General features: G+C 47.3%; 1 long non-coding RNA gene across 3 annotated transcripts in view; it reads right to left on the minus strand.

Moving 5' to 3' along the window:
• Window positions 1-264: 264 nt before the first annotated feature.
• LOC136160255 (uncharacterized) overlaps window positions 265-20949 on the minus strand; it is a 38578-nt gene continuing 17893 nt past the window's right edge. Inside the window, exons 2-6 of one of the 3 annotated variants that reach the window (XR_010661589.1) lie at window positions 18445-19802; window positions 11329-15606; window positions 10094-10164; window positions 6721-9845; window positions 265-644 (exon numbers count right to left, since the gene is read on the minus strand). This is a non-coding gene — a long non-coding RNA (uncharacterized lncRNA). Of the gene's footprint in view, window positions 645-3051; window positions 3757-6720; window positions 9846-10093; window positions 10165-11328; window positions 15607-18444; window positions 19803-20949 lie in introns of those variants that run through there. The other 2 variants (XR_010661590.1, XR_010661588.1) reach the window with 2 other exon arrangements.

Consider the following 20949-nt stretch of genomic DNA (forward strand, 5'->3'; position numbering starts at 1 on the left):
CAGCCAAGATAGACTGGAAAGAAAAAGAAAAGTGAATCGGCGCTCCCCTAGCCCTGGCAGTAACGTCCTTATGCGGCGAGCGTTTCTCTCACGTCTTTGCCTTTGGTTTCTTGCTCTGCAGGTGAATCTCACAAGCTTCAGTTCACCATTCCGTTTCCTCTGCCTTGAAAGCCTCTCTTTTAAGGCTGTGGCTTGCTACAAGCTCTTAAAAAATTAGGTTAAAACTTAAATCTAAACAACTTTAAAAAATATTTTGTACTTTTATTTTTGGTTGTGTTGGGTCTTCATTTGAGTAGCGGCTTCTTATGGCTAGACAGATGCTTTCATGGAGCGTGACTGTCACCACAAATGATGGTGGAAAACTTCTCAGTGATGGAGGAGGGAAAAGACACTGACGTTGTGCATGCCGTGCACCTTGCACCTGGAAACGTGTGTTCGGTCGCAGTTTGTGGAAGACGGATGGAGGAGAGGCTGGGGCAGAAGCTGGGAGGGCAGCTGCGAGGCTGTGGCTGCGGCCCAGGCGACAGAGATGACGGTGACCACGGACACCTTGGGAACATGGTGCCTCACCCTCCACCACTCCCCTCATCGGCAGGGCGTGAGCATGTGGTCCAGGGGAGCGGCCTCTGGGAAAAGGTTTCTCCCTATTAAAAAAGAGACACTCATCAGGACACAGCCCGCTTCTACAAGATGTTTTTGTGATACTTGAAAGTAGTCTTCTCACCAACACATAGGGCAAAGCTTAAGGACCAAGCCAAGTGCTGGGGGTGGCCTCTGGCTGGAGAGACCCGGGTCAATGCTTACATTGTTGAGCAGACCATCAGTTTCCTTGCCTCTGGAAGAGACAGTGTACACCCTTATTATGCAAGGTGTCGCTCACATTGTTTTGTTTTTGTAGCCAAAGCAGTCTCACTGGAACATGGAAAAAATGTTTCAATCTAGGATGTATCTGCTATGTTGTGGGACCAGAGAGAAAAGTTGGCAAATAAGCACATGGATACGTGAGTCTGGAACTCCGAGAAGAGGTTCGTCGTGAAAAAAGAAGGCTGAAAATCGTCAGCGTACAGATGGCCGTTAAACCCACAAGTGCAAGTTGCCTCAGGAAAGGACACGCATGGAGGAGAGCGCCAGGCGCCCAGTGTTTAAACAGCGGAGAGAGACAGGCAGGCCAGGGCGAGAGGGAGTGAGAGGGAAGAGCCGGGGAGGAGGAGAGCCCGGGAGGGCCCGTGGGTCGCCTGCCTCCCGCGCTGGCGCTGTGACTCACCGTCCCTGCTGCCTTCAGAGGACGGGGCGGGAGGTGGGGGCAGTGGGGCGAAGGGCAGGGGCACGCGTGGCATCGGGAAAGGCCGGCGGGGTGCAGGCCGGAGAAGCCTTTGTGCCTGAGGAGGCAGTGAGACCTGCTGCCCCGCCCACCGGCCCGTCCAGCTGCTCACACGGGAGACTCTGGGCCGCCCCTTTCCCCCAGGACATGGTCTCCTCGGCCAGACACACAGTCAACATGATCCTGACGTTTATCATTCATATCCTCAGCAAATATCGATGGGATGCCTGCTGTGTGCCCAGCATCCTGTTTGGCTTAAAGAAAATAAAAGATTCAGCAGGGTCTCTGTCCCTTCCCAGGGGCTTAGAGTCAGGATCTTGGAGGAAAAAAGCTCCCGCACCCCACCCCGAGATAATGGGGCATCAAGTGTAAACACTGTGTGTGTGAACGTGCAGGCCAGAGGCTGTAATCACTGGGGTTCAGAGGACACCCTCCCAGAGCCAGCCTGGAAAGTTGGGCCGGGTGTCTAGCAAAGTCTCACGGGGGAGGTGGGGCCCACAGGGAGGGCAGGCTCCTGCAGGACCTGAAGACGGGTGGTGGGCTGGGGGCAGGGAGGGCTGCCCACACCGAGACTGTGTCAGCAGGAGTCGTGACTGTGGGTGACAGGAACCACCTCAAAACAGGGGCTCCCCAAAGGAGAGTGTCTTGGCTCCTGCCTGGAGATGTGCCGGGGTCCCGGGACTCAGGTGGAGCCCTCTGCTTTGTGAGGTGCGGTGGAGCTGCTTGGGGAGGAATTGCCAGCCCCCCAGCATCTGAGACAGAGGCAGAGGGGACGCTGATGTGCTTTCATGGGTAACACACAAGGTGAGGAATGTGACGCTGAGATGCTTCTAAGTGAAAACAGGCCACTGTTGGTAACTCTCTTGGGACAGCAGGCACACACAGGGACTCCGTCCGCGAAAGCCGGAGGCAAGGTCACCCTAGTCATGTACCTGTGGGGCTGCTTCCACCCCGGCAGACACCCCCCAGGCTCACACACAGCGGGGAGAGGTCCTCCCCAGAAAGGCAGGGGTCTTTCAGTCCCGAGTGCACACGGCCCTGGGCAGCGGCTCTGACCCCGCCCAAGTGTCTTCCCAGGGAGCCTGAGAGTCTGGGGGAAGGCTGCCACGAGGGCAGACTTGCCAACAGAACTCAGCCTCTGCAGCCCGGACGTGGTGTGGAGCACAGGGTCAGCGGGACAGAGCTTCAGCCTGGAAATTGACAACGCGATGGTCCGCACGAGTTGCCTCAAGACGCGTTTCTCAGAAAGCAGAAGCCCCGAGGAAGAGAAAGACACTCACGCAGGCTCCCAGGCGAGTGGGAAGCAGCTGCATGCAACAGAGATGACCTCACGTCTTCTCCTCCCAGCTCCTAATTTTGTGACGTGATGTTATCTCGCTTAGGGGAGCCCTCTGATGCTGGAATCTGGGTCATGTGACTCCTGCCTGCTCCAGTCTCTGACAATAAGCCCTTGCAAGCGCTTCAGTTCCAATATCCTCCGTGTATTGTCAGAAAGCCACCCCCACCCCCGGCCCGACAGAGCGCTGTGTTCACCGTCCGTCGAGTAAGGGGTGAGTGGCTGCTGGGTGGCAATTGTCTGTGTAAAGTTCTGTCTGTGCCTGGAGGTGCGGATGCCATGTTAGAAGAGAAAAGATGATGCAGTGTGAGCGTGGGGTCTTTTCTACATTTAAATTTTTTAAAATGTGTAAACATAAACAATGGTTATAAATATCTATAAGTATAAGCCTTTAAAAATATGATGTATTTCTTTTTAATTATTTACTTGACCGTGCTGGGTCTTAGTTCCTGCACGCAGCGTCCTCCTTGTGTCGTGCAGGGTCTTCCGTGGAGACGCACGGGCCCTCTAGGGGCGCGCTGGCTCCGGAGCGCGTGGGCTCGGTAGTTGCGGCTCTGGGGCTTAGTTGCTCTGCAGCAGGTGGCATCTCATTTCCCTGACCAGGGATAGAACCTGCGTCCCCTGCATTGCGAGGTTTGCAAGGTGGAGTCTTAACCACTGGACCACCACAGAAGTCCCTCTTCGTTTTCTTTTTGTGAGGACATTTTAAGCTTCCTTTCAGAGTCAGTCCTCCACTGACGGAGCGGTCAAGGCTGTGCGTGATCCCCTTCACCCTAGGGGTCCCATCCTCTGGGCTCCGTGGTCACTCACGTGATGGGAGTAGATCAAAATGCTCCTCCTCCCACCGAGAGGAGTCTTTGGCCCAGTCCCATCCCCCACAGACCCTGACGCGGGCTGTGTGTGTCTCCTCGACTCACTGCCGTGGAAAACAGACGGGGAGCCCCGGGCCGGCAACCTCAGTGGACTGTGGGACCCCAGATGGACCTGCCACGCCATCAGTAGTGTCACCAGCACTCCCCCCTGGGTTCCAGACATGCGGCTTCCGGGGAGCCGTGGGGGCTCGGGGTCCTCTGAGCCGTCCGGGCAACATTCCCGGGGTCTGCAATGATTTCAGTGTGAGACATTGAAAATGAAGCCAAGTCTGTCTGCAGACAACAAAACTTCGGCTTCTATTGCAAGCCTGCCTGTTGAAAAGGCAGGCCGGTTGCTATATCCTGGGCAGAGCAGGAGGGGCGGCCACCCTCTCTACTGGGTGGGAAGTGAAACTGTTTTCCCTCATGACTTCTGGGGGGGACATGAAAGCACCTTGTGAACTGTACACATTAACCCGAAACTCCAGCATTCTGCAACCTGTGTAACTGCTGCTAAAAACCTCTTGATCACAAATCTAGACAAGTACTGTTGTACTCTTGACGGTTTTACCCCCCCCCAAAAAAAAAACTTCATCTTCAAAAAGATTAATAGAAAGGACTTACTGATACAAGGATGTGCGTGCATGCTAAGTCGCTCAGTCGTGTCCGACTCTTTGTGACCCCGTGGACTCTAGGCCGCCAGGCGCCTCTGTCCGTGAGATTCTCCAGCAAGAAGACTGGAGTGGGTTAGCCATTTCCTCATCCAGGGGATCTTCCCAACCCAGGGATCAAACCTGCGTCTCTTATATCTCCCGCATTGGCAGGTGGGTTTTTTATTTTACCACTATTGACACTTGGGATGACCTTTTAACAAGTACAAATTTCCGATAACTTTCAGATCATATTGCTGAACTGGGTAAGAGATTAGAGAATTCTAATGGAAAATCTGATGACTTCATAAAACTGTTACTAGAAGATTAAAATCAAGAATTAGTCACATAGGACTGAATGAACTGATGAATATGGTTATAACTTTTTGGTGTTGGTGTGAAATATTTACTGGGTTTTAATCTATGTTTTCCAGCTATAAGAAAACCCTTCCCCTCAAGATAATTATGACTTAAAGCAATTTGGTGAATTACACCTTTGTACATAGAACTGACACATTTATCTTTTTAAATATTTTCTGCTTATTTATTTGCGTGCACCAGGTCTCAGCTGCAGTGAGAGCTAGTCTCTGGCCAGAGACTGAACCCAGGCCCCTGCACTGGGAGCACAGTCTTAGCTACTGGACTACCAGGGAAGCCCCAATAGTTCATTTAGGAAACAGGGAACTTTGGGAGTTCCCTGGCAGTCCAGGGGTTAGCAGTTGTGATTTCACTGCCATGGTCCAGGTTCAGTCCCAGGCCTCCAGGCGCAGCCAAAAAGAGAGAGGAATGCGGTCTCCTAAGGAGGCTAGTCAGTGCAGATTCACAGCTCACACTAAGGGGCGCGGGAGGTGGGCCCGAACGGGCCACGAAAATGTTCATTTCCGTTGTATTACTTAAAGCATTGATTTCATTAATTTCCCCTTTCTATCATTAATCTTTCAGTAGAAAACATAAGGTGATCAATTTAAATTAAAAAAAAAATTTTAGTTCTCTGACCAGGATTCCCCCGATTTTCCATTTCTTAAATCACTACTGGGGCTTCCCAGGTGGTTCAGTAGCTATGACTCCGTGCTCCCAGTGCAAGGGACCAGGTTTGACCCCGGATCAGGAAACTAGATCCTGCATGCCACAGTTAGGATCCCAGTTGCCACAACTCAGACCCGGTGCAGCCAAATAATTAAATATTTTCTAAAAACCTATTGATTAATTTATCATTGACAGTTGATAGCATTTCCGTATCAACAGTGTTCTTGTTTTTTAACTGTTGTTCTGATCTGAGCCACCTCCAGTCCCTCCAGCCTCCGGATCCCTGGCCTGAAATCCATGAGAACTCAGGGCCAACAGCAACGATGAAAAGCTATCCTTTCGTCTCCCCTCGTGTTGGTTCCTGAGGGGGCTCTGAGTCACTGGCGATCAGCCTGGCTTCCCAGTGACGCGGCATTCCTTCCCAGGCTGGCCCCTCGGCTGTCCCCAAATCACCACCTTAAATATTAAAGCCACCTGCACCCTGGCAGCTCCATTCTGAGGAAGGGTTTAGTGTGTGTGGCTGGCTGGCTACTACATTTGTTCATTATTTAATCCATGCATACTGGCTAGGACTGCAGCACTGTTTCTTTAATCTGCAGACATTAGCCTGAAATTGAGAGGGACCCAGTTTCCCACTGCAACCTGGAGGAAAAGGAGGGTTGTCCATTGTTCTGGTTATCATGCCTCAGGGAGGTCTGTGCCTCACCCTTTCATCTAGGGGGTATTCAGGCCACCTAGCCAGGGGTCTGATGAAGACTTGATCAAACAACATGCTTTGCTGGGTGCTGTTGTGGGGGGAGCATACAATTTGAGTTTGTAACTTCAGGGAGAGTGAAAACATGTACACTAAAAAATAAAAAGAGGACTTCCCTGGTGACTCAGTGGTGAAGAATCAGCCTGGCAATGCAGGAGACAGGGGTTTGATCCCTGATCTGGGAAGATCCCACAAGCCGCAGAGCAGCTAAGCCCGCGAGCCTGTGCTCTAGAGCCCGGGAACCTCGACTGCGGAAGCTCATGCACCCTAGAGCCCCTGCTCTGCAACCAGAGAAGAGGCTGTGCAGCAGTGAAGACACAGCACAGCCAAAAACAAATACATAATTTTTTTAAAGGAGTCCAACCCAGAGCAGCACCTGGGCAGAGAGTGAATGACGCGAGCCCAGTGACCTGGGTGACCCTCCAGGGGAGCAGTCCCTGGCCGGAGCTGTCCCAGGAGCTGCCATGGGAGCTGGCGGGCCAGGGCGAGCCTTGGAGAGGGCCGCAGGACGCTGATGAAGGTGCGGGGAAGGAGGGGTCACTGCTGTGGATGCGCATGGGTGGCAGGAGAGGGGGGACCTCTCAGGGCACCCCTCCCCTCGTGCAAGACTCCTGGGGCAGAGCTCAGCAGCGCCAGCCGTCAGTGGCCACTGCCTGCAGGTCTGTCTGCCCCGGCGTCACAGGGTGTGAGGGAAAGTTGTCAGGGATCTGGGATCTGAAGGAAGGTCCCAACCCTCAAGGTCTCCCCCAGAGGGACTCAGGTTCAAACCCAGTGTTACTTACATGTGAAGACTTTGTCTTTTGAGATCAGGAATCGTCCTGTTATTGACGGCCAAGCCCGCGCTGAGCCGAGTCCCATTGATTTGGCCGTTTCATGATGCTGTGGTGCGGTTGAGAGTTCTGCTGGAGGGGGAGAGCGATGAGGCTCGGGCAAGCGCGTGCGCTCGGGAGGGGGGCAGGGGAAGCAGGTGCAGACCCCCTGGGCAGCAGACCCTGCCAGCCCCAAGCCCCAGAAGCACCAGCAAACCCCGGATGTTCCTTTGGAAAGGGCTCCTGTGCGTCTCTGCCAGCAGCTGAAGCTGTAAACACACGCTGATTGTAGCGGTAAATTACCAGGCGTTTCCTCCACCGTCAGGTGATGGGCCTCCGGACACGACTGTGGGCCCCCACGGCTGCCACAGGCCCTCCTCTGCGGCGCTGCCGGGGGGCCTGTGTCAGCAGCTCAGACAGTGGTGCCAAGGCTCTGCTGTGGGACAGGACCCCCACCGGGAACACGCATGCAGCCCCTCCCGGAGGCCAGCGGGCAGCCTCTTGGAGGAGACGTGGGGTCAGGGCCCCGTGGGGAGCAGACGCGTCCGGCTCAGCTGTGGGAAGGAGCCCGTGCCAGCAGCCCCACGTGTTCCACCGCGAGCCCCCAGCCTCCAGGCTGCTCTGCTCCTAGCGGTGGATGCCGTCTGGGGGGACCGTTGGGACCTGCATCTGAGCCCTCCTCCCGCAGTCTGTCCACGTGCCTCTGCACAGACCTTGACCTGGCCCTCCAGTCCCCTTCAGCCCCTGAGAGCACAGCCACGTCACTGACCTCTGCCCAGAGGCTGCTGTCCTTCACCCCGTGGATGCTGGTGACCCCAAAGACAGCTATGCTATCTGAGGCTCTGGCTATGGAGAGATCTCCCCACCTTTCCGGACCACCCATGGTCCCCCAAAGTTTACCACTGTTAGGAATTGTCTTTTTAAATTACAGATTTCATTTTCCAACACAGTTTTAGGTTCCCCCTCCCGTGGTACAATTTCCCCGATTATTACCATCTGGCCTTAGCAAGGTGGATTTGCTACAATTGATGAACCAATATCCATACACCAGTATTCACTAAAACCCATAGTTTATGTTCAAGCTCTCTCCTTGTGTGGCTCGGTTCTGTGGGTTTTAACAAATGGACAACCTCTTGCGTCCACCAGTAAGTTATCATTCAGAGCCGCTTCACTGCCCAGAACCCCTGTGCACATCTGTTCACCCTTCCCGCCAAGCACTTTTTCACTGTCTCTGTAGTTCCACCTTCTCCGGAGGGTCATAGAGTTGGAATCACATAGTCTGTAGCCTTTTCAGACTGGCTTCTTCCCTCAGGGACGGGCATTCAGGGCTCCTCCATGTCTGATAGCTCATTACTTTTCAGCACTGAATGATCTTTCACTGTTTGCACGGACCACAGTTTGTTTATCCGTCGCCTGCTGAAGGACACCTGGGTCACTTTCACGTTTTGCAATAATGAATAGAGCTGCTGCAAATATTCACGTGCAGGTGTCTGTGTGGGCATGTGTTGTCCGTTCAGGTGGGTGGATACTGAGGCGTGGGACTGCTGGATCGAGTGGTGGGTGTACATTTACTTTTGTGAGAAGACCACCCCCCGCCTCTTCCAGCAGCACTCACGGGAGTTCCTGTTGCCCCCTGTCGTCAGCAGCGTTTGGTGCTGCCGTGTTGTGGATTTTCGCCTTTCTGATAGGTGTGTAGAGGTATCACATGGTTGTCTGAACTTCCATTTCCCTAATCCTATACCAGGAGCATCTCATCACACACTCACTTGCCATATGCGTATCTTCCTGGTGAAGTCTGTTCAGATTTTTCACCCAGTTTTAAGTTGGGTTTGCTGTCTTCCTGTTGCTCTTTAGGAATTCTGTGCGGGTGCAAATCCCTCTTCAACATTATTATTTACTCCTGGCTGTGCGGGGCCGCACTCGTTGTGAAGCCCGGGCTCCAGGCACAGGGCTCAGTAGCTGCCGCCCCTCGGCTCTGGAGCACGGGCTCGGTGGCTGAGGGCAGAGGCTTAACTGCTCCAAGACATGTGGGATCCCAGACCAGCGGCCGAACCCAAGTCCCCTGCGTTGGTAGGTGGGCTCTTTACCACTGAGCCGCCAGGGAAGCCCTTGCATGCAAATTTTATCAGACAACACTGCTTTCTGAACATCTTCTTCCAGTCTGACTTGTCTTTTCATATCTTTAGTATGTTTTTCACAGAGCACAAATTTTAATTTTAATAAAGCCCAGTGTATCAATTTTTTTGTTCATAGGTCAGGTTTTTGGTGTTGTATTTAAACACCAACAAAAACGGAGACATAGAAAAACAAAACAGAATAGAGAGCCCAGGAATAACACACCTGTGGGCAATTAGTCTTCGACAAAAGAGGCAAGACTATACAATGGAGAAAAGACAGTCTCTTCAGCAAGCATTGTTTGGAAAGCTAGACAGTTACATTAAATCAATGAAGTTAGAACATACCCTCCCTCCATACATAAAAATAAACTCAAAATGGCTTAAAGATCCAAATATAAAACATGACATCACAAAACTCCTAGAAGAGAATACAGGCAAAACATTTGTGGCCATAAAACCAGAGTAATGTTTCCTTAGATCAGTCTCCCAAGGCAACAGAAATAAAAGCAGGGGCTCCCCTGGTGGCCCAGAGGCTAAGACTCGGCCCCTCCACTCAGGAGGCACGGGTTCGATCCCTGGCCCAGAACTAAGATCTCTCGTGCCGTGATGTGACCAAGGAAGGAAAGGAAGAGAAGTCCACAGACAGCGAATGTTGGGGGCGGCAAAGAAGAGGGGGCCTCCTGCGCTGCTGATGGGCCTGCGAGCTCGTGCCGTTGCTTTGGGGAACAGCATGAAGTCTCCCTGAAGAACTAGAGCTGCCACGTGATCCAGCAGTTCCTCTCCTGGGCATGTGTCAGGGGGAAACTGTAACTGGGAGGGACGCACACACCCCAGGGCTCACAGCAGCCTCGCTCACAGGGAAGCAGCCTCGACGTCCGTGACCGTTACAGATGAATGGATGGAGATGTGGTATGATACACACATGTGTTTCTCAGCCATATAAAAGAATGAAATAATGCCATTTGCAGCGACATAGAGGACCTAGAGATTATCATACCAAGTGAAGTAAGTAAATCAGAGCAAGAAAGACAAATGTATGATATTGCTTATATGTGGAATCTAAAAAAATACAAATGAATTTATTTGCAAAACAGAAACAGACATACAGACACAGAAAACAAACTTATGGTTAGTAAAAGTGAAATGAGGCAGGGGAGAGAAAAACTAGACTGTGCGATTAATACATACACACACGGCTAAATAAAGACAGACAAACAGCAAGGACTTACTCTATAGCACAGGGAACCATATTCAGTACCTCACAATAAAACATAACGGAGAAGAGCCTGGAGTTGTGCACCTGAAACCAACACAATATTATAAATCAACTATAGTTAAAATAAAATAAAACTTCATCATCACCAGACCAGAGTCATCTAGATTTTGCCATTCTATTCTAGAAGTTTCTAGTGTTGCATTTTACAATTACGTGGTTTTAAGTGGTGACTGACTTTGCTCATTTTGTGAAAGACATAAAGCCTATGCCTAGCTTCTTTTTTTCTTTTTTTTTTTGCATGTGGATATCCAACTGCTCCAGCTGCATTTGTTGAGAAAACCATCTCCACCATTAAACTGCCTTCACTCCTTTGTCAAAGGTCAGTCGACTATACTTGTCTGGGGTTATTTTGGGTTCTTGTTCTGTTCCATTGATCTGTTTGTCTAATGTTGCCAATACCACACTGTCATGATTTCTGGAGCTTTGCAGTGAGTCTTGAAGGCAGACAGCATTAAGAACTTGAACAGCTGTCTCCCTGGACACACCAGGGATGCTCAGAGTTCACCCACGACCTTCAATGCAAGGTCCTCGTCACCACCCACACTGCAGGCCATCTGGCTCCAAAGGACCACTGTACTTTTAAAATATTTATCTATTTGGCTGTACTGGGCTTCCCAGGTGGTGCCAGTGGCAAAGAACCCATCTATCAGTGCAGAAGACATATGAGATGTGGTTTTGATCTCTGGGTCGGCAAGATCCCTTGGAGAAGGGAAAGGCAACCCACTCCAGTATTCCTGCCTGGAGAATCCCATGGACAGAGGAGCCTGGTGGGCTACAGTCCACGGGGTCACGAAGAGTCGGACACAACTGAAACGACACAGCATGTATGGGTCTTAGTTGTGGCATGTGGAATTGGGATCTAGTTCCCTGACCAGGGCTTGAACCTGGGCCCCTGCACTGTGATCTCAGAGTCTCAGACACTGAATCACCAGGGGAGTCTCCAGAAGCCCTCTCTGTTTACAGGTGAGGCTGGAGCCTGTGTGGTTCGCCCAGACCACCTGCTGTTAGAAGCACTTTAAAGACAATAACAAAATCTGAACACCCTTATCTGCACGGTGAAGGGGGTAACAGTGGAGAACTGAAAAGTAATTTTTATTTAAAAATATTAACCGAGCAATTAGGGTAGGGATTGTGATTTCTTGCCCAAGGAGGGAAAGTGAAAGGGAGGAAAAAATACAGAAGAGTTACCTGAAGAGCTCTCTGCTGCTAAGCTGGTCTCAGGACCTCTGTTTGCAAGGATACCTTCTTGCCTGGCGTTCAGTCAGACTTGATCATATTGTCAATAATCAAATTGTCAGGAAAAGATTAGAATTGCTTAATCAAGTAAGGACAAAGGCTAGGAAATGAACTGTCCATCTGTCAATAGGAATAGAAGCAAGGATTAGAAATTAGTGGGTGGCTTAAACTGATATTTTTAGAATCCCACTTGAAAGGGATAAGGATTCTAAAAACAGGAAAATGGTAAATGCTTCATAAGTCACTAAAGGCTCACAGCCAGTCTCATGTCCTTTGTAAAGAAACTGTTACGAATGACTTGGGAGGATTTAGCTGTGAAATTGCTTGAGAAGTGGAATTTGACCTGAGACAGGCAGCCTACATTCATGGGAGGAAACACGCCCATAGTTGTGATGGAGATTTTAAAAGATACTGTATTCACAGCAGACAACGAGGTTGCTCTGTACGGTCTGCTTCTGTTGCAGGAAGGGGGACCCCCTTCCAGGGCCCGAAACTGGGCTCTTATCTAACACTCGGAAATGAATTGTCTGAGGAGACACATGCTGACAAAGCAAGAGATTTTATTGGGAAAGGGCACCCGGGTGGAGAGCAGTAGGTAAGGGAACCCAGGAGAACTGCTCTGCCGCGTGGCTCGCAGTCTGGGGTTTTATGGTGGCGGGATTTGTTTCCGGGTGGTCTTTGGCCAATCATTCTAATTCAGAGTCTTTCCTGGTGACGCACGCATTGCTCAGCCAAGGTGGATGCTAGCGAGAGGGATTCTGGGAAGTGGACGGACAGGCAGTGTCTCCTCTCGACCTTTCCCGAACTCTTCCGGCTGGTGGTGGCTTATTAGTTCCGTATTCCTTATCAGGATCTCCTGTCATAAAACAACTCATGCAGATGGTCACTATGGTGCCTGGCCAGGGTGGGCGGTTTCAGTCAGTGTGCTTCCCCTAACAGCTCCCCGCTGAGAGACTTCATACTCAAGATGCTTCTTGGGAATTGGGGCGGAGGTCTCTTTCCTCTGTAACTTCTTCCTGCTGTGCATGGGCGTAGGCCTGCCTAGCAGAGCAGAAGTCTCTCTATACCTGACCTAAGTTGGGGTGTTCCATATCTAAAACCAGCTTTCACTCTTGTAATTACAGCAATTTAGTTTGAAACTGTTGGTGCCTCTCAGAGATGAAATAGACAGGGGCCAAACAGGAGACCTAACAGGATGGTCATCACTGGTCCCCAGATTAACAGGAGGCAACATTTGTGGTGAGGGCTGCAGGGTTTGTGACTTTGTTTGATTGGCTGGTGGTGAAGCAACAGAGCTGTGCTCCAGGAATCTTGTGTTTAGTCTGAAGTTACCATCCTCCACCTGGGTGGGGGCTCCAGTTCTGTAGAAAAACTCAAAAGACATTGTTATGCATATTTCTTTGAGTAGGAACCAGGACCCTCTCAAGGCTGTACCACCATTTGATTGTTTCTCCCCTGTTTCTGTATTCCCTCCCTTCCCTGATTAGCAATTGTTTGAATCCACCCTTTGGAACTCAGGGAAGGTCAAGGAGGCTGAATGAAGCCTATATCCTACAGATAAGAAATGGGGAACACACAGATCTGTACTCCAGAGTCGCCACCCCACAGAGTCCTGTTCAGTTTTAATATATGGAACAGGGCAACTATGACTGTGATAACTTCCTGTCAAAATGGAGCATAGGACTGCCTCAGCTTGGAGAAGAGACACTGAATTAGAAGTATTCCTGAGTTCCAAGTCCTAGATCTGAACCTTGTATGATTAAAATCTCAATCCCTTGGTCTGCCATTTTGTTGTAACATACCCAATTAGTAGTAGCTGGAGGAGGGATAACTGGAATTTTAATAGACAAAATAAATCTCTTTTTTTTTTTTTTTTTTTTAGAATAGGCCTGAAACCCAGTCTGGGCCTGGCAGTTCGGGGAGACTTATAGCCAGGTGGCCAGTTGCCTAGTTTTATAAAAAGTAAGGTATAAGTTACTGTTATGCCCGATGTCCGAATCCCCGAGCGGGAAGAGAGAAGGCTTCCAAGACAATGCAACTCGCAAAAAGGGAAGTTTATTACTGACTCGAGCCAGGGCCTTCTGCCCCACCCATCACAGTGGTGCAGGGTCAGAAAAAGCCCTGAGCCCAAGCTGTTACGCAAATTTATAAGATATGCATAAGCAATTAGTAGTTGGCTTAAGCGGATTGGTTACATGTTTGCAAAGCAATTCTATTGGTACAGACTTTCGCGGGCTTTTTCAAACCTGGGCGTTTGCAGGCTTTTTCAGCTCTCCCTTTGTTTCTTACTGGGCGCATATTGATTGGCTGGCTCCAGGTTACCTGATGGGGGTAGGGAATCTTACCATTTCGGGGGAAGCTAAAACTTAGGTCCAGGCTGCCTGTCATGGTATTAACCCTGGCAGCCTCGCAGTTACTAGCTTCCAGCAAACATTGTTTTGAGAATGGTGGCATTTAAGCCTGACAGGACTCAGAAAACTCAAATGTTTATCAATGCAACGTCTAATCTGAAATTACACCCATAGTAACACCTGATTATTTCCTAGGATGTCCGAACCATAGCTGAGTACTCTATTTTGACTTTTAATTGTAAAATTTTCCTTAATAGCCAAAGCAGATGTCACCATTAATGACGTCAGTGTTTCTCTAGGTATGAGAAGATGCAAGAATTGGGACTCATAACATCTCCTGAAAAGATCTAACTATCTGAAGGCCTGTTCTGCCAGTTTTTTTCAGAGCACAGAGTGCCTCATTCCTGATTTTCACCCTGAGCTCCTTTCAGGGCTGTTGAAAGTCAGCAGTTGCAGTGGCCATGATTTATTCTCTGTAGATGCAGATGGCAAGTGTCAATCTTCAGTTGGCAGAGCCCCTTTTTGCTCATAAACTTGACCATAATTTTGAGGGGGGCATTTCATGACCATTTTATCCCGTGGTGCTGAGAATGTCCATTCTCAGCTTTGGCAAAGATTTTGTTGACCGGCCACTCAATGTGCTGTTACTGGACTAGGCCATAAAACAGTATCCGAAATTCTCTGGACCACCTGTCTTACTAGCCTCTTGGTCCAGGAAAACATTCCCTCCTGTTGCTTTTTCTCATATCTAGAGTTACACTGTCATCATCATCGATCTCATAGGGAACTACATATTATTTTATCAGAGGCCTCAGTCACACATTTGGCACTGTAAGAAATAGCAATTCTGTAAAACAGGTGAAATACAAAGAACATAGCCAGCAGTATTAGTGAAGTCACAAGTAAGACTTAAGAGCTTCCATTAGATGTAGCCCAGTATATCCCAGGTCGTCTGACTTAGTCTACTCTGTACGAATCTTTATCTTTCAGGGAAATTATACATTGGCACCACCATCTATAAGGCACATAGCCCAGTTTTCTAGTGTTACTAGACTGATTATCTTTAGTATGATTTAATTGTTTTTAACACAGAGGAGACTTTAAACCTAAATTACCATAGCGTGGTGTTATCTATATATGGTGTTATCCATCTTATAACTATGGGAGATTTTTTTCCTTTGTTGAAACTTCTTTTTGTTGCTCTGATTGAGCTTGAGGAATAGAAAAAGGCTCAAATTTATGGCCAGAGTCAGAGTAGGCATTATTAATTGGCCCAATGAGGGGATCTCGTCTGGTAGTATCACAGTGACCTGAATATGACTAAAATTTTTTTTTAAGTAAATTTCCTCAGGACCAACCAGTTAGAGTCTTGTAGTGGAGAAATTTACCAAGGTAACCCAGAACTAGATACAGGTAATTGGCCACAAACCCAACAATTGGATTGATTTCTAAAACTGACACAGACTCGGGCCTATGATAGAAAAGCATTTGATTGATATGCAAAGGTCTAAGAAGTCAAGAAAACATTATAAATGATCATACGAAGCAGATCCAGCATCTTGGGCAAGCTGTCTACCTCTGATGTTGCTGTCTTCTCATCCTGGTGTACTGTAGTTTCTCCTGTTTGAGTATCATTTTAAGGTGAGATCAGGTCAGCTGTCTTCTCTATACCAATCTAGTGTAGGGGCCTTTGGAAGTGGGAATTAATCTAAGAGTTAATTTCTCTTCAGTTTCATTGTGCATGAGCTAGTTAAGGGTACCTGATAAAAAGTCCTTCCATCCAGGTTGGAGACAGTCCCTTAAATTATGTCTTTTTCCAGTCCTGGTTGCAGGTCATGAGGCATCTGATCTTCATCCAAAGATAGATTACTGAGATAAGCTTCAGAAACAAACTTTCACATTAATATCACATAACAGCAAAGAACTATCCAAGAAATGAGTCTTACTACATGCAGACCTCCATTAACAAGCTGGGATTTAACATTTTTGAAATATCTTTTTCTCTCTAAAGTTACCCTCATTTTTATCAAATATAACCAAATTAAGGCTAGTTTGTTTGCAAAGTAGGTCTGTTCTCACTAATTTTGGTCTGATGATTTATATAACCATAATTGATTATAGATTTTTTATTTTGCTGACACACTTATAGAATCTCAAACTGAACTTTTAATATAAAACAGGCGGGGAAACTCACACCAAAGGCTTATCACAGATTTTGCCTAACAAATCTAGGTGAACTCTTTTTTTTTTAAGGTCTCAAAAATTCCTTGAGATTTTTGTACCTGTTAGTGAGATAACCTTTTTAGCTCATTTGATAAGCTTACTGGAAACTTAAGAGTTTCAAATTTCTGGAGGAGTCAGATAGAAAATATAATTGTTTTGTTTATAACGTGTAATTTTACCAAATTATTTTTATAATTAGTTTGAGAGGAAGGTTTTCCCTACTCCCGGAAAACACACGATCCAAACCTTTAATTTCTCATATAGAAACCATAAAAGTTATAAGCATGTTCGCTGGTTCATTCAGTCCTTTGTTAACTTTTGTGAAGTCATCAGGTTTCTCATTAGAATACCAAGACATATCAAAATGTTAAGAACTCCATATAATTTCTAGGATATCTGTATTAGTAATTTTACCATACATTATAACCTGGGTGAATTTATTACTCATTTGATAATCTTTTTCATGTAATTTAACCAACCAAATAAACACAGTTTAATATCTCTCTTTGGGATGTTTCAGGGGCCCTCTGAAACACCCCAAAGTTAGCTAGAGGTCAAAGGAACTTCAAAAGAATTCGACTTAGGAAGTTTTATCGAACAGATCAATTAAAAGCGTTTAGAACATTTGGTCAGATTTAGTCAATGTTGATAGCTATATCATTTAGCTTGTTGATATGTCACAATGGGCGTAAATACCAAGGCTCAAGGTCTAGTGAAAGTCAGCTCAGCCATCCTGGACCTAATTGGCTCTAACCAGTTTTCTTATGACCATGTCATTCCTAACAAAATCCATTTATCTAACTAATTGTAATCCAATTTTAGAAAATCCTGATCATGCATAACTCTTTTTAGTATTTTTTCATACCATTTTTTTTTTACTGAAAGCACACTTCCTGCTTTCCTTTAGCAACCAAGAGCTAACTTTTATATTAGCATTTTATAGATTGGTGAGCATAAATACCAGTGATAATTTCTAAAACCCTTGCTTTCTTAAAACATTTTAGGATGGCATCGAACATTATTCATTTATAGTCCCAAATCTCTTTAGTTTCTCTGTAAAAGGAAATCAGTGTTTAGTAGTAAATGTTTCAAAATCTTATTTTATTTGGAAATGACCTAATTATTCAATAGACTTCCAATACTTGTTTAGCACAACCCTTAGAAATTTAAGTTACGCGACTATTGTAGACAGATATTTCTAAAGAATAATTATTCTTAATAGTTTATATACAAACTCATATCTCATTTACATTTTTTAGAAGTTTCCTCACTAGAGGTAATTTCCTTGTTGACAAACTTGTAACAGATATAATATTTAACTTATATTAAGCCTATGTACAATGAAAATATTCTAATTGATGTTAATTACTCTAAGACATGTTATATTAGGTCAACAAACAAACATTAATATCAGGGTTTTTTTTTTAATTTTTTTAAACATTTATTTATTTATTTGGCTCTGCCAGGTCTTAACTGCGGCATGTGGGAACTAGTTCCCTGACCAGGGATCAAACCCAGGACTCCAGAACTGAGAGCATGGAGTCTTTGCCACTGGGCCACCAGGGAAAGCCCAATATCAGGTATTTAATACTGACTATTTCCCAGTTCACCTGAACCTGGAATTTATTGTTTAATTTAGAATTATTTGATTTGTAAGCGCTTACCTTTCTTTAAGCCAATTAAATAGAGCTCATTTACAAATTAACCTAAAAAATATTACCCAGAGACAAAGACATACCAAGACATATTTAGACAGACACAGTGCGAGATATCTAGCTTCATTTTCTAAGTTTAGTCATGAATTAGATATTACAATATAAAATTTACTAGTTTATTTAAAAAGTTGAAATAAATAAAAATTTTAAAGGCTTTTTCCCTTTTCCCCTCAGTCTCAGGAGTTAGAGGTGGTCTAGATAGGTGTTCCTGAGAGCCCTGGTCTCAAGGCACAGGGAAAGAAAATCAAGTTCTAACAAAAAGCAAAATGGCCATCATAAATCACAACACAGAACAGAGTTAAAACACACACACATAAACCTGGCAGTCCTTATCAGACATTCCCTTAAATACAGGAATACAGTCTCTCAGAAAACCTTCTATAGAGACACAAAACTTCAGATGTCTTCAAAGATTTCAAAAGGAGGAAAGGAAGCCAGATTGAAAGAGGAAGGAGGAGGAGGCAGGAAAGGGGGGCAAAAGGGGTGGCCTTACAGACGTCTCCTGCCACCTGCAGACACCCAGGCGTTATGGGACTTTTCCCTGGGCTTCCAGAAAAGGGAGGGCTGGAATCCGGCCCTACCAGAAACCAGACCAGAAAATTCGAGTTCTCTGCCAAGAGGAGGTGATCGGTCTCCAATCCTCAGCTCAAGCTGAGGCCCTTCAACCAGATTCCTGCATCCAGGACCCAGGGACTAGAAAAACGGGAAGGATAGGTAGGGCTAAGGAGGGAAAGAGAGAGGGAAGGGGAGAGAGGTCAATAAAGTCTCTTGTTCCTTACTGGTCGGGGCACCCTGGCCAGTTGTCCGCACCAGGAGGAGACCAGGGACGAAAGGGTCCCAGTTGCGGCCGCAGGGTCTGGTCCATTGGCAGGCAAGCTGGCCCCTGAGTACCCCAAGTGGTCAGGATGTCAGTCTCAGCGAAGAAGAGTCCCACCAGAGTCGCCATTTGTTGCAGGAAGGGGGACCCCCTTCCAGGGCCTGAAACTGGGTTCTTGTCTAACACTCGGAAATGAATTGTCCGAGGAGACACGTGCTGACAAAGCAAGATATTTTATTGGGAAAAGGCACCCAGGTGGAGAGCAGGAGGGTGACGGAACCCAGGAGAACTGCTCTGCCGCGTGGCTTGAAGTTTCGGGTTTTATGGTGATGGGATTAGTTTCCAGATGGTCTTTGGCCAATCATTCTAATTCAGAGTCTTTCCTGGTGACGCACGCATCGCTCAGCCAAGATGGATGCTAGCGAGAGGGATTCTGGGAAGTGGACAGACACGTGGTGTCTTCTTTTTAACCTTTCCTGAACTCCTGTTGGTGGTGGCTTATTAGTTCCGTATTCCTTATCAGGATCTCCTGTCATAAAACAACTCATGCAAATGGTTACTATGGTGCCTGGCCAGGGTGGGCGGTTTCAATCAGTGTGCTTCCCCTAACACTTCTGTTTAAAGATTTATTCTGAAGGTGAGAAGTGGGAGAAGACATGAGAAGCAATATTGCGTCTTGAGAACCCCACATCTTCATGCGGACGCTCACGCCTGCCCCACTGGCGGCAAAGTTGAGACAACTCATAGCTTGTCCCCCTGGCGCGCACGAAGCCTCGCCTGGATCGGGGCCTTGCTCGTGGGTTAATATGTGCACAGGCTGACGGACGACTCCCCAGTCACCCACACCCATTTCAGCAGGAAGTCTAAGCAGTGAGGAAGGACTCCTCTGTGCTGCTAAAACCAGCCTCCTTCTGCTTCCTTTTTTCTTTCTTTGTCGTTGCTTGCGGGGGCTTTCTCTATGCAGTGCTCCGGCTCCTCACCGCGGCGGCTCTTCTTGTCGTGGAGTACCGGCTCTCAGGTGCACAGCCTTCAGTACTTGTGGGTCCCAGGCCCCGGGGCACAGGTTCGGGAGCTGTCGTGCACGGGCTCAGCTGCTCCGCGGCATGTGGGATCTTCCTGGATCAGAGGTCGAACCTGTGTCTCCTGCACTGGCAGGTGGGTTCTTTACCACTGAGCCACCAGGAAAGCCTCCTTCCCCTTCCTTTTCACTGGAAAGAGCAAGTGCTTCTTTCCGTGAAGGGAGCCAGCTTCAGAGTCCCTGGTGAGGCCTTTCCCTGAGGACGAGATGGCTGGTGAATGCTCCCTGGGCAGACAGAGGTGCTGATGGGCAATGGGAAGCATGATCAAAGGCACAAAGAGAAAAAGAAAAAACAGACCAATTGGACTTCATGAAAATTAACATTTTGTGCACCAAAAAACAGTATCAGCAAACTAAGAAGTTAACTCAGAGAATGGGAGAAAACGTTTGCAAACCACGTATCTGATAAGGGATTAATATCTGGGATATATAGAGAACTAAAACTCAATAAGAAAAAAAAAAAAAAAAAAGACCTGATTCTAAAATGGGCAAAGGACCTGAATAGACATTTCTCCAAAGAGAATATGAGTGGCCCGTAAGCACATGGAAAGATGCTTGAATCACTAACCATCAGGGAAATGCAAATGAAAACTACAACGAGCTCCCACCTCACACCTATCAGAACGGTTACTGTTTACAAAGGGAAAAGAATGGGATTTCCCTTATGGCCCAGTGGTTAGGAATCAGGGCTTTCACTGCTGGCTCCTGGGTTTGAGCCTTGGTTGGGAATTAAGATCCTGCAAGCCGCAGATTAAAAAAAAGATCCTGTATGTTGCAGCAGAGGTCAAAGATCCCAAGTGCTGCCATTAAGACCCTGTGCAGCCCAATAAGTAAACAAACACGTCTGCGTACTGCGCGCTAAGTCGCTTCACTCATGTCTGTTTTAACTATAAATAAATAAAATAATACAATTTAAAATAAAAACTTAAAAAACAGCTCAGTTGAAATATGTCACATGCCATGCAATCCACCTGTTTAAACTGTGTAATTTAAAATGTGTAATTCAGTGATTTTTAGTATATTCACATGGTTGTACAACTGTCACCACTAAGTCCAGAACATCTTATTATTTCAAAAAGAAACCCCCTCCCTTGGAGGACCCCCCCACGTCCTCCAGCCCGAGGCAACCAGGAATCTGTTTCCCATCTCTGTACATTCACATAAACGGAATCACACGGTGCAATCATGCAGTCCTTTGGCTTCTTTTATGAGGTATCATACTTTCGAAGTTCTCTCATGTAGCTCCTGCCAGTACTTTTCTTCTTCCTCACGTTGCCGTTTGGTTCTGGACACCATTTTTTACCCAGGTCAGCTCAAATCTCACCTCCTTGGGTAGTCTTTTCAGACTTAAGCTCCAAAATCCGGGGGTCCCATGCAGAACTACGTTGC

Source organism: Muntiacus reevesi, chromosome 2, assembly GCF_963930625.1.
Source record: "Muntiacus reevesi chromosome 2, mMunRee1.1, whole genome shotgun sequence".
NCBI classification, from domain to species: domain Eukaryota; kingdom Metazoa; phylum Chordata; class Mammalia; order Artiodactyla; family Cervidae; genus Muntiacus; species Muntiacus reevesi.